The sequence below is a fragment of the Camelina sativa genome, chromosome 15 (genome assembly GCF_000633955.1).
Source record: "Camelina sativa cultivar DH55 chromosome 15, Cs, whole genome shotgun sequence".
In the NCBI taxonomy this organism is placed as follows: Eukaryota; Viridiplantae; Streptophyta; class Magnoliopsida; order Brassicales; family Brassicaceae; genus Camelina; species Camelina sativa.
In genome coordinates, this window is record NC_025699.1 from 25,797,694 (window position 1) to 25,807,271 (window position 9,578).

Consider the following 9,578-nt stretch of genomic DNA (forward strand, 5'->3'; position numbering starts at 1 on the left):
TCTAATCAATGTTTTTTCTTATGTAATCCACTTAGGTGAACCTGTACAAGCCGCATTCAAGAAGGAAAGCACGAAGAGACATAGTAAAGATTTTTGTTGAGAGGAAAGCTACTCTTAAAAAATGGTTTCTCACAACCAATCAAAGAGTCTCACTCACAACTGATATATGGGTTTCCTCTGTAACTGGTACGGTTTTTTAAATTCAAATTGCAATATATTATGATTAATGTTTCTACTCAATTAGTGAAGATGCTTATCAATGTTTTTTTTTATTCACAGGTTCAAGTTATATGGTTATAAATACCCACTACATTGATAAGAATTGGCGTCTAAAGAAGCTAATTATAGGATTCAAGCATGTCGAAGATCACAGAGGAAAAACAATCGCCAATACACTGCTGAAATGTCTAGCTGAATGGGGGATAGAAAGACTGTTTACTATTACTGTTGATAATGCAACAGCTAATACTAGTGCTTTGAGTCAGTTTCAGTCTGCTTTCTCTTTCGTTAGTGAGGATCCTCTGGTTTCGGTGGATATTTTATGCATATTGATAAGCTCAAATTAATCCCTAGAGCTACTCTCTCAAACAAGAGATCAATTGCAGAACTTAGGGGTCGAATCCACAGAGACTCAAGATCAAACACAATAGATTATAGAGTTTTGTTATTACGCTAAACAAGTTAATTTAATTAATGAAAAAGCAATGCAAATATTTAAATGAAAGAATTGTAAATTCAGAAAATCAAAAGAGTTAAGCCTAGGGAATTTCTCAGGAAATTATGAAATATTAAATCAGATAAATTAATTAAGGTTCAGGCAATAAAGATCGGATCTAGAACTCTAAACTTTTGGTAAAATAATCAGTTCTCACTGCAATTATATTCTAAATTTAAAACCAGAAAATCCAAATCTCTTTGTAAAATTCTAAGTTAAAAATCAGCTTTAAGAACAGGTTTAGATAAGTTTATAGAATTATTAATTCAAATCTCTTTGTAAGAAACAATTCTGCTCATCAATGGTTTAATCAGGAAAACAATTATATTCTCATATCAATTTATTTCCCTAAGATAACAATTCTAGGTGATCAATCAAGAATTATTGTGAAGAACAACCAAGGATGAAGATCATGAAAGATTAAGAACCCTAAAAATCTCAGATCTAATAAATCATAAAAATCCTATGAAAAATCCAAAACCTAACAAGCAAATTACTCAGACATGTTTAATGAAGAACAAATCATATTTCTGAATAACATGCAATAGATATTAAAAAGTAAAAGAGGGAGTTCAAGAAATCTTCTCTCTACGAAGAATTCAGATCTATCTCTCCCAAAAGCTCTCAATATTCTTTCTCTCAAAAACTGCTAGAAGATAACTTCAGGGTTTCTAAAACCCAAAAAAAATATATATACATACTAAAACACGTCCAGGGGCTTATGATGCAATTGTAGAAGATTTTGGCCAAAATTGTAAAATTTCCAATTCTTGTTGTCTCGTCGGGTAAACAGGAGCGTCGATCGATGCCCCTTTAAGTGGTGTCGATCGACGCTCTGACTCTGATCCGACTCCAACTTGATTTCCTTCGGTAAATTGCTCCAAAATGATCCAAATTGTTCCATATTGCTCCATCCGTGCCAAAATCCTAGATAACCTGTAAAGACTCAAAAACAACCTAGAAACAAATCAAAAGACTCAAAAAGCACACTTATATCATGGTTAAAAACCGTAAAAACCATGATATATCAACTCCCCCAGACTTAGCCTTTGCTTGCCCTCAAGCAAAACGGAAACTTAGACATGTGAAAGAGGTTTGAAAACTTAGAATTCACTCAACTGCTGGTAACTGATCTTCGCACTCTTTATCGCCTTGACTCTCAAGAACTTACTTTATATACTTGGTCAATTGAAAAGCATCAACATTCCTTACTCAAATCCCACAATCCTCTGGAATCTCTAGTCTCACCATTGCCATCTCATTACATAAATTAAAGCAAGTACATGTGAGTTCTTACCTTGGTGTATTCAAACAGTGGCATATGAACTCTCTTCAGGCCAAGACATTCTTCTTACATCTCCTTTCCTCTCCCTTTTCTCACTTCCAATTTTTTTCTTTTCTTATTCTTTTTTTATCAAAGGTGTAAGCAAATACCGGGGTCATCGGTAATTTACCTACCCCTCGCTTCCAAGCTTTGTGTGATCATTTGACTCAAGAGTAGAATAATGAGGTCACTGGTAATTTACCTACCTCTCTAAACTGATCAAAATCATCTCATCTTTTATTCTTTTTTTTTCTGCTTTTTTTTTTCTAAGAAGAGAGAGGGGAGATATACTTTGAAAAATTGCACTGTCTTGTATAGCCCGAAGAAGAAGTCTAGTCCACTGATGTCCAACCCCAAAGTAAGAGATTAAGTCCGGTTAAAATCCTGATAAAAGTTGAGACAGCATTGGTTGAACTAGATATCCTTTGAATAAGGGCTTTCAGGATTGTTGATACAGCTCATAGTCTTTTCCACACTTCAGTTCTGAGGTCAAGCTTAGTCAAGAATCATTAGAGTGTTAGCCAAAGAACAAGAACCATCAGTTAGAGATCATAATTCAACAGAAATTTTTGAAAAATTTGACTCAATAAAAACAAAAATACGGTTTTGACACAAGACACAAAAAACCAAGTAAGTAGTTAGTACTAACCTCCCCCAGACTTAAACAACACTGTCCCCCGGTGTTATTAAGCAAGGGAAAAGTCAAGAAACAAAAATGTGTTGAAAAATTGAAAGAAAAATTGAACAGATTCTCGGGTTACCCAACCGGCGTCGACCGATGCCATTCAAGGCAGCATCGATCGACACCTTCGGGGAATGGTGAATTGTGGCCGAATCTCCTTGTTAGTTGCAGTTAGTTGTGTGTGTTGTTAGATCAATCCTTTGATGTTAATTCTGTTAAGAAGCACTCAAACACAAACACAGGTTAAAAGCAACATGATAGATAGATAGTTCATAAGTTCAAACAAATTTCAAACACAAACTGACTCAAAGCAAAAAGAAAAATGACTCAATCCTAAGAAGGGAAAAAGATAAAGAAAAACCATGATCAGAAGCTAAAATGTAGCAGAAACATCATCATCATCATCATCCTCATCATCGTCATCAACATCATCCTCATCATCAGAGACGGGATCAGCAGATGGTGAAGACGGCGAAGGTGACCTGCGCCTAGTACGCCTGGTAGGACGAATACAGCCACACTGAGAAAGTCGAGCCATGCCATTCTAGATGGCACGCAAAGCAGAAACCACATAAGTCTGATGAGCTCCCTGGTCCATAGTGGTAGGATCCTGCAGTGGCTCTGGAAACTTAAATGCCGCAGTCCCAGAAGAAGAACCAATCTCAAAACCCCCAGCAGGGTGAGTAGCAGGTGCAGCATCAGTAGTAGTCCGCGAAGTGCGATGGCGACGGGAAGGAGCAAAAGCAACATAGTCTTCTGCAGAAGTGCGAAAACGCAACTTCTCAGGATCATTACCAATGGTGGTAAGATCAGGTCGTGGAAGGCGAACAAAGTGCTCTCCTGTGTCATCAACAAATCTCCACAACATACCCGGTTTCAGCCAATGTGCACTCCTCAAATATTGCTCATCCATAAGATGTCTCTTAGTGACAACACTAACCATCAGTAGGAATTTTCATGAACTGAAGAATAGCAGTAATAAGGCTCCCCACAGCCTCTTTCTTAGCTCCAGAACCCAGAAATGGCTTGGTCTGCAGATCAACCAAGCAATGTGCAAAAACAGCCCCAAAGTTGAGGAGCATAGGATCACGACGCTCAACAATAGACATAGAAGGAATCATGTTGCCAACACCACAACTCAAAAAGTAAAGCTATGCAGCTCTCATCTTGTTAGGCTCCAGCTTACACTGAAAAGTGGTAGCAACAGCTCTAAGGACATATCTGAGTACAGAATGGCGGACCTCTGATTGAAGCATCTTCTTGGAATTGTACACACCAAGTCCTATGTAAGACCACAAAGAAGAGAGATCCTCATAGTGCTTGGGCAAAGCAACTTTCTGATAAAAACGGGTCCAACGAGACACATCACAAATATGAGCAAAAGTGATTCTATGAGGCATTCCGTTAATGAAGAAATGCAATTCACCCCCAAACGCATCTGGTGCTTGCTCATTTCTGTAAGTAATCCTAACTGATGCCATGAATTGTCGCACTAAGTCTGGATACAAATCATATTGCCTAGTACAGATGGTTCCTAAACTCATCTTATCAAGCAAAGCCAAGACCTCATCATGAATTCCCAACCTATGAAGAACAACAGGATCAACAAACCTTGTAGGCTCAATCTCAACTTCCAACCATGCATTGTAGAGCATTGTCTCATAATCTCCCCAAACACCCACTGGCCTATTGATGAATTCAGGCTTGCTAAGCTCAGGAAGCTTGTGTTTAGGCCATTCTCTCTCAGTTGGAATTGGTTGACCTTCTTATTTTGGCCATGGGAACCTTGATTGAATGGGAGATGGAAGAGAGAGGTCAGGCAAGGTGGTGGGGACAATCGTCGGACGTCGTGGAGGCTGGGGAAGGCTCGTCGGAGCTGGCGGAGATGAACGGCGGCCGGATTGACGAGGTGGACGAGTTGAAGAAGAAGCTTCGCCGTCGTTGGGTCGAGCCTTCTTGTTGGGTACCATCACTCCAAAACACGAAATTGACACTAAATCCAGGTAGAGGAGAGAAAATTGAGTGGATTAGAGTTTGGAATCACTCAAAAGGGAGCCGTAATGAGAGAGTTATGAAGATTCTAGGGTTAGCTCGAATTTGGGTCGAATGGAGGAAGACTGAAAAAGTCTCGCGATTTTAATCGTCTTTTCTCGGGTTTAAGTGGTATCGACCGATGCCCATATAAGTGGTATCGGTCGATGCTTCCTCTGTCGGACCCGGCCCATTTTCGATCACAAGCCCACTCGACTGAAACCCAGCAAAATCAAACCCGATGGCCCGTTTTCTCATCTTGGTCCATAACAGCGTCGACCGATGCCCATCTCTATGGTATCGGTCGATGCTAGCTCTGATCAATGGTATTCGTAACTTTTTCTCTTTTTATTTTTTTATTTTCCTGAAACAATAAAAACTCAAAACCAAAAATTAATATGTTAGTGATCCTAAAAAGCAAAAATTCAAAATAATTAATTCTTACCAGTGGGTTGCCTCCCACTCAGCGCTTGTTTTAAGTCATTAGCTTAACTTGGCAGCGGATTAGGCAGAGGGTGCATCATCCAAACGCACAATGTGTCCGTCTGGTATCGCAGCTTTTGCCCAATAGTGTTTCACCCTTTGGCCATTAACAGTGAATTTCTCTCCTTTGGAGTTCAACAGCACAATAGCTCCATATGGTCTGACTTCTTGAACAGTAAAAGGACCAGACCAGCGGGAACGCAGCTTTTCAGGAAACAGCTTCAAGCGGGAATTGTAAAGGAGTACCTGGTCATTAGGCTCAAAGTGTCTGGAGATGATCTTCTTATCATGATAAGCCTTGGTCCTCTCCTTGTACAGCTTGGAATTCTCAAATGCATGAAACCTCAGTTCATCCAACTCATTCAACTGCACTAACCTTCTCTCTGAAGCTGTCTTGGCATCAAAATTCATCAACTTAACTGCCCAGGCTGCTTTGTGCTCTAACTCCACTGGTAGATGACAGGCTTTCCCATAAAGCAGATGGAAAGGAGTAGTGCTAAGTGGTGTCTTATATGCAGTTCTATATGCCCAAAGTGCATCATCAAGCTTCATAGCCCAATCTTTCCTTGTAACACCCACTGTTTTCTCTAGAATCTCCTTAATCTGCCTGTTGGAGACTTCAACTTGTCCACTAGTCTGCGGATGATATGGACTAGCCACTCAATGTTGAACACCATACTTTTTCAGCAGCTTCTCAAACACTTTATTGATAAAGTGCTTACCTCCATCACTGATGAAAATGCTAGGAACTCCAAACCGCGGAAAGATAATGGTCTTAAACAGCTTAAGAACCACAGCAGAATCATTCGTTGGACTTGCAATTGCTTCAGCCCACTTGGAGACATAGTCAACAGCCACTAAGATGTATTGATTCTTTTAAGAAGATGGGAATGGTCCCATAAAGTCAACGCCCCAACAATCAAAAACTTCAACCTCAAAGATAAAGTTTTGTGGCATCTCATGCCTCTTACTAAACTGACCTTTCCGCTGACAAGCATCACATCTAGAGACAAACTCATTAGCATCCTTGAACATTGTTGGCCACCAAAACCCAGCTTGTAGAACCTTAGACACTGTCTTGAAAGTAGCAAAGTGTCCAGCGTAATCTGATCCATGACAGTAAAATAGAACATCAGGAACTTCTGTCTCAGCTAGACATCTTCTGTAAACACCATCACTGCAATGCTTGTACAAATAAGGCTCATCCCAATAATATCTCCTTAGCTCTCTCAAGAACCTCTTCTTATGATAGCCTATGAATTTTTCTGGTTCTACCTCTGCAGCAAGATAATTGGCAATATCAGCATACCAAGGTTGATTGGAGCTAGCCACAGCAGCTAAGTCTCCATCATTAGACCAATCCGTTTCGGGAAACAAAGGGTGTCGATCGATGCCACCTGGTTGGTGTCGATCGACACCATATGCATCCGAAGACAAAACCTTCGACTCTTCAGTCCGAAACCCAGTATCAACAAAATAAACATGCTCTTCAGGTAGACAATCACGAATTGGGACATCATCATCAATCCTAATCCTGGACAAGTGATCAGCAACACCATTCTCTATCCCCTTCTTATCCCTCACTTCAATGTCAAACTCTTGTAGAAGAAGAATCCATCTCAAAAGTCTAGGCTTAGCATCCTTCTTCTGCATCAAGTACCTTAATGCAGCATGATCAGTATGAACAATGACTTTTGAACCAACCAGATAAGATCTAAACTTCTCAAAAGCAAACACCACAGCCAACAACTCCTTCTCTGTTGTTGCATAATTTCTTTGTGCCTCATCAAGTGTCCTGCTTGCATAGTAGATTGCATGAAGTTTCTTATCTTTTCTTTGTCCCAGCACTGCTCCCACTGCAAAGTCACTAGCATCACACATTACTTCAAATAGAAGATCTCAATCTGGTGGCTGAACAATAGGTGCACTCACAAGCTCATGCTTAATCCTCTCTAAGGCTATGCGACATTCATCAGTGAATTCAAACTTGACATCTTTGTACAATAGAGCAGAAAGTGGTCTTGCTATCTTGCTGAAATCTTTGATAAAACGCTTATAGAACCCTGCATGTCCAAGAAAACTCCTCATTGCCTTCACATTCTCTGGTAGTTGAAGACTTGTCATCACCTCTATCTTAGCGCGGTCAACTTCTATTCCAGCTTCTGAAACCCTGTGGCCAAGCACTATGCCATCCTTAACCATAAAATGACATTTTTCCCAGTTAAGCACCAAATGCTTCTCTTCACACCTTGCTAGCACCTTACAAAGATTATCCAAACAGCTTTGAATGAAGATCCATAAACTGAAAAATCATCCATGAAAACCTCCATATAATCTTCAATCATATCAGTGAAGATTGACATCATGCATCTCTGAAATGTTGCAGGAGCATTACAGAGACCAAAAGGCATTCTGCGGTAAGCAAAGGTACCATAGGGACAAGTGAAGGTGGTCTTCTCTTGGTCATCAGGATGAATGGGAATCTGGAAAAAGCCTGAGTAACCATCCAAAAAGCAGTAGTATGGATGATTAGCTAACCTCTCCAACATCTGGTCAATGAAAGGAAGTGGGAAGTGATCTTTCCTTGTTGCAGCATTCAACTTCCTGTAGTCTATGCACATCCGATGACCAGTAATTGTCCTTGTAGGGATCAGCTCATTCTTGTCATTCTTCACCACTGTGACTCCACCCTTCTTAGGAACAACATGTACCGGACTAACCCAATTGCTGTCAGATATTGGATAGATGATCCCAGCATTCAGCAGCTTCATGATCTCCTTCTTGAAAACATCTTGCATATTCGGATTCAGCCTCCTCTGATGCTCAATAGATGTCTTAGCTCCTTCCNCTTAACCATAAAATGACATTTTTCCCAGTTAAGCACCAAATGCTTCTCTTCACACCTTGCTAGCACCTTACAAAGATTATCCAAACAGCTTTGAATGAAGATCCATAAACTGAAAAATCATCCATGAAAACCTCCATATAATCTTCAATCATATCAGTGAAGATTGACATCATGCATCTCTGAAATGTTGCAGGAGCATTACAGAGACCAAAAGGCATTCTGCGGTAAGCAAAGGTACCATAGGGACAAGTGAAGGTGGTCTTCTCTTGGTCATCAGGATGAATGGGAATCTGGAAAAAGCCTGAGTAACCATCCAAAAAGCAGTAGTATGGATGATTAGCTAACCTCTCCAACATCTGGTCAATGAAAGGAAGTGGGAAGTGATCTTTCCTTGTTGCAGCATTCAGCTTCCTGTAGTCTATGCACATCCGATGACCAGTAATTGTCCTTGTAGGGATCAGCTCATTCTTGTCATTCTTCACCACTGTGACTCCACCCTTCTTAGGAACAACATGTACCGGACTAACCCAATTGCTGTCAGATATTGGATAGATGATCCCAGCATTCAGCAGCTTCATGATCTCCTTCTTGACAACATCTTGCATATTCGGATTCAGCCTCCTCTGATGCTCAATGGATGTCTTAGCTCCTTCCTCAAGATGAATCCTATGCATACACAAGTCTGGAGAGATTCCTGCAATATCATCAAGAGAATAGCCAAGAGCCTTGCGAAACTTGCGCAGCTTGCTTAGCAGTAAAGTGAGCTCTGCATTGTTTAAGGAAGCACTAACAATAACAGGATAAGAAGAGTTCTCACCTAGATATGCATACCTTAAACCTGCAGGAAGTGGCTTGAGATCAACCTTTGGAGCTTTTTCAAGACTCCAATCAGAAACCTTTGCAGCTTGTGAAGAAGTACTAACCAATTCCTCTTGTGCAACCAGCTTCTTCATGTCAAAGCGCATTTGTAGATCACCAATAATGAGACCAATCTGACCTTTCTTGACATCAAGTATAGCTCCAGCAGTGGCTAAGAATGATCTTCCCAGAATAAGAGGGTCCTTGGGTTCTTCCTCATACTTTAATACCACAAAATCAGTAGGTATCAAGCACTCACCAATCTTAATTGGAACATCTTCAAGAACACCATCTAGAATACGAACGGATCGATCAGCAAGGATGAGAGTGAGCTTAGTAGGCTGGAAGTCTGTCATTCCCAGGCTGAGTGCTACTGATCTTGGCATTAGGTTGACACTAGAACCAAGATCACAAAAAGATCTAGCAAATCTGTCAGTGAAGATAGTACAATCAAGAACAAAGCTCCCTGGATCAGGAAGTTTTTCTGGGATCTTGTTCTGAATGATGGCACTGACTTGGGCTGATATCATCATAACTCCTTGCTCAGCATTAAAATCCTTGGTTACCATCCTCTTGACATATCTCCTAAGCATTGGAGAAGTCTTAACAGCATCAACCAAAGGCAACTCAATAATAA

At 40.4% G+C, this 9,578-nt stretch overlaps 1 pseudogene; it reads right to left on the reverse strand.

Moving 5' to 3' along the window:
- LOC109129163 lies at window positions 5,257-9,510 on the reverse strand (annotated as a pseudogene).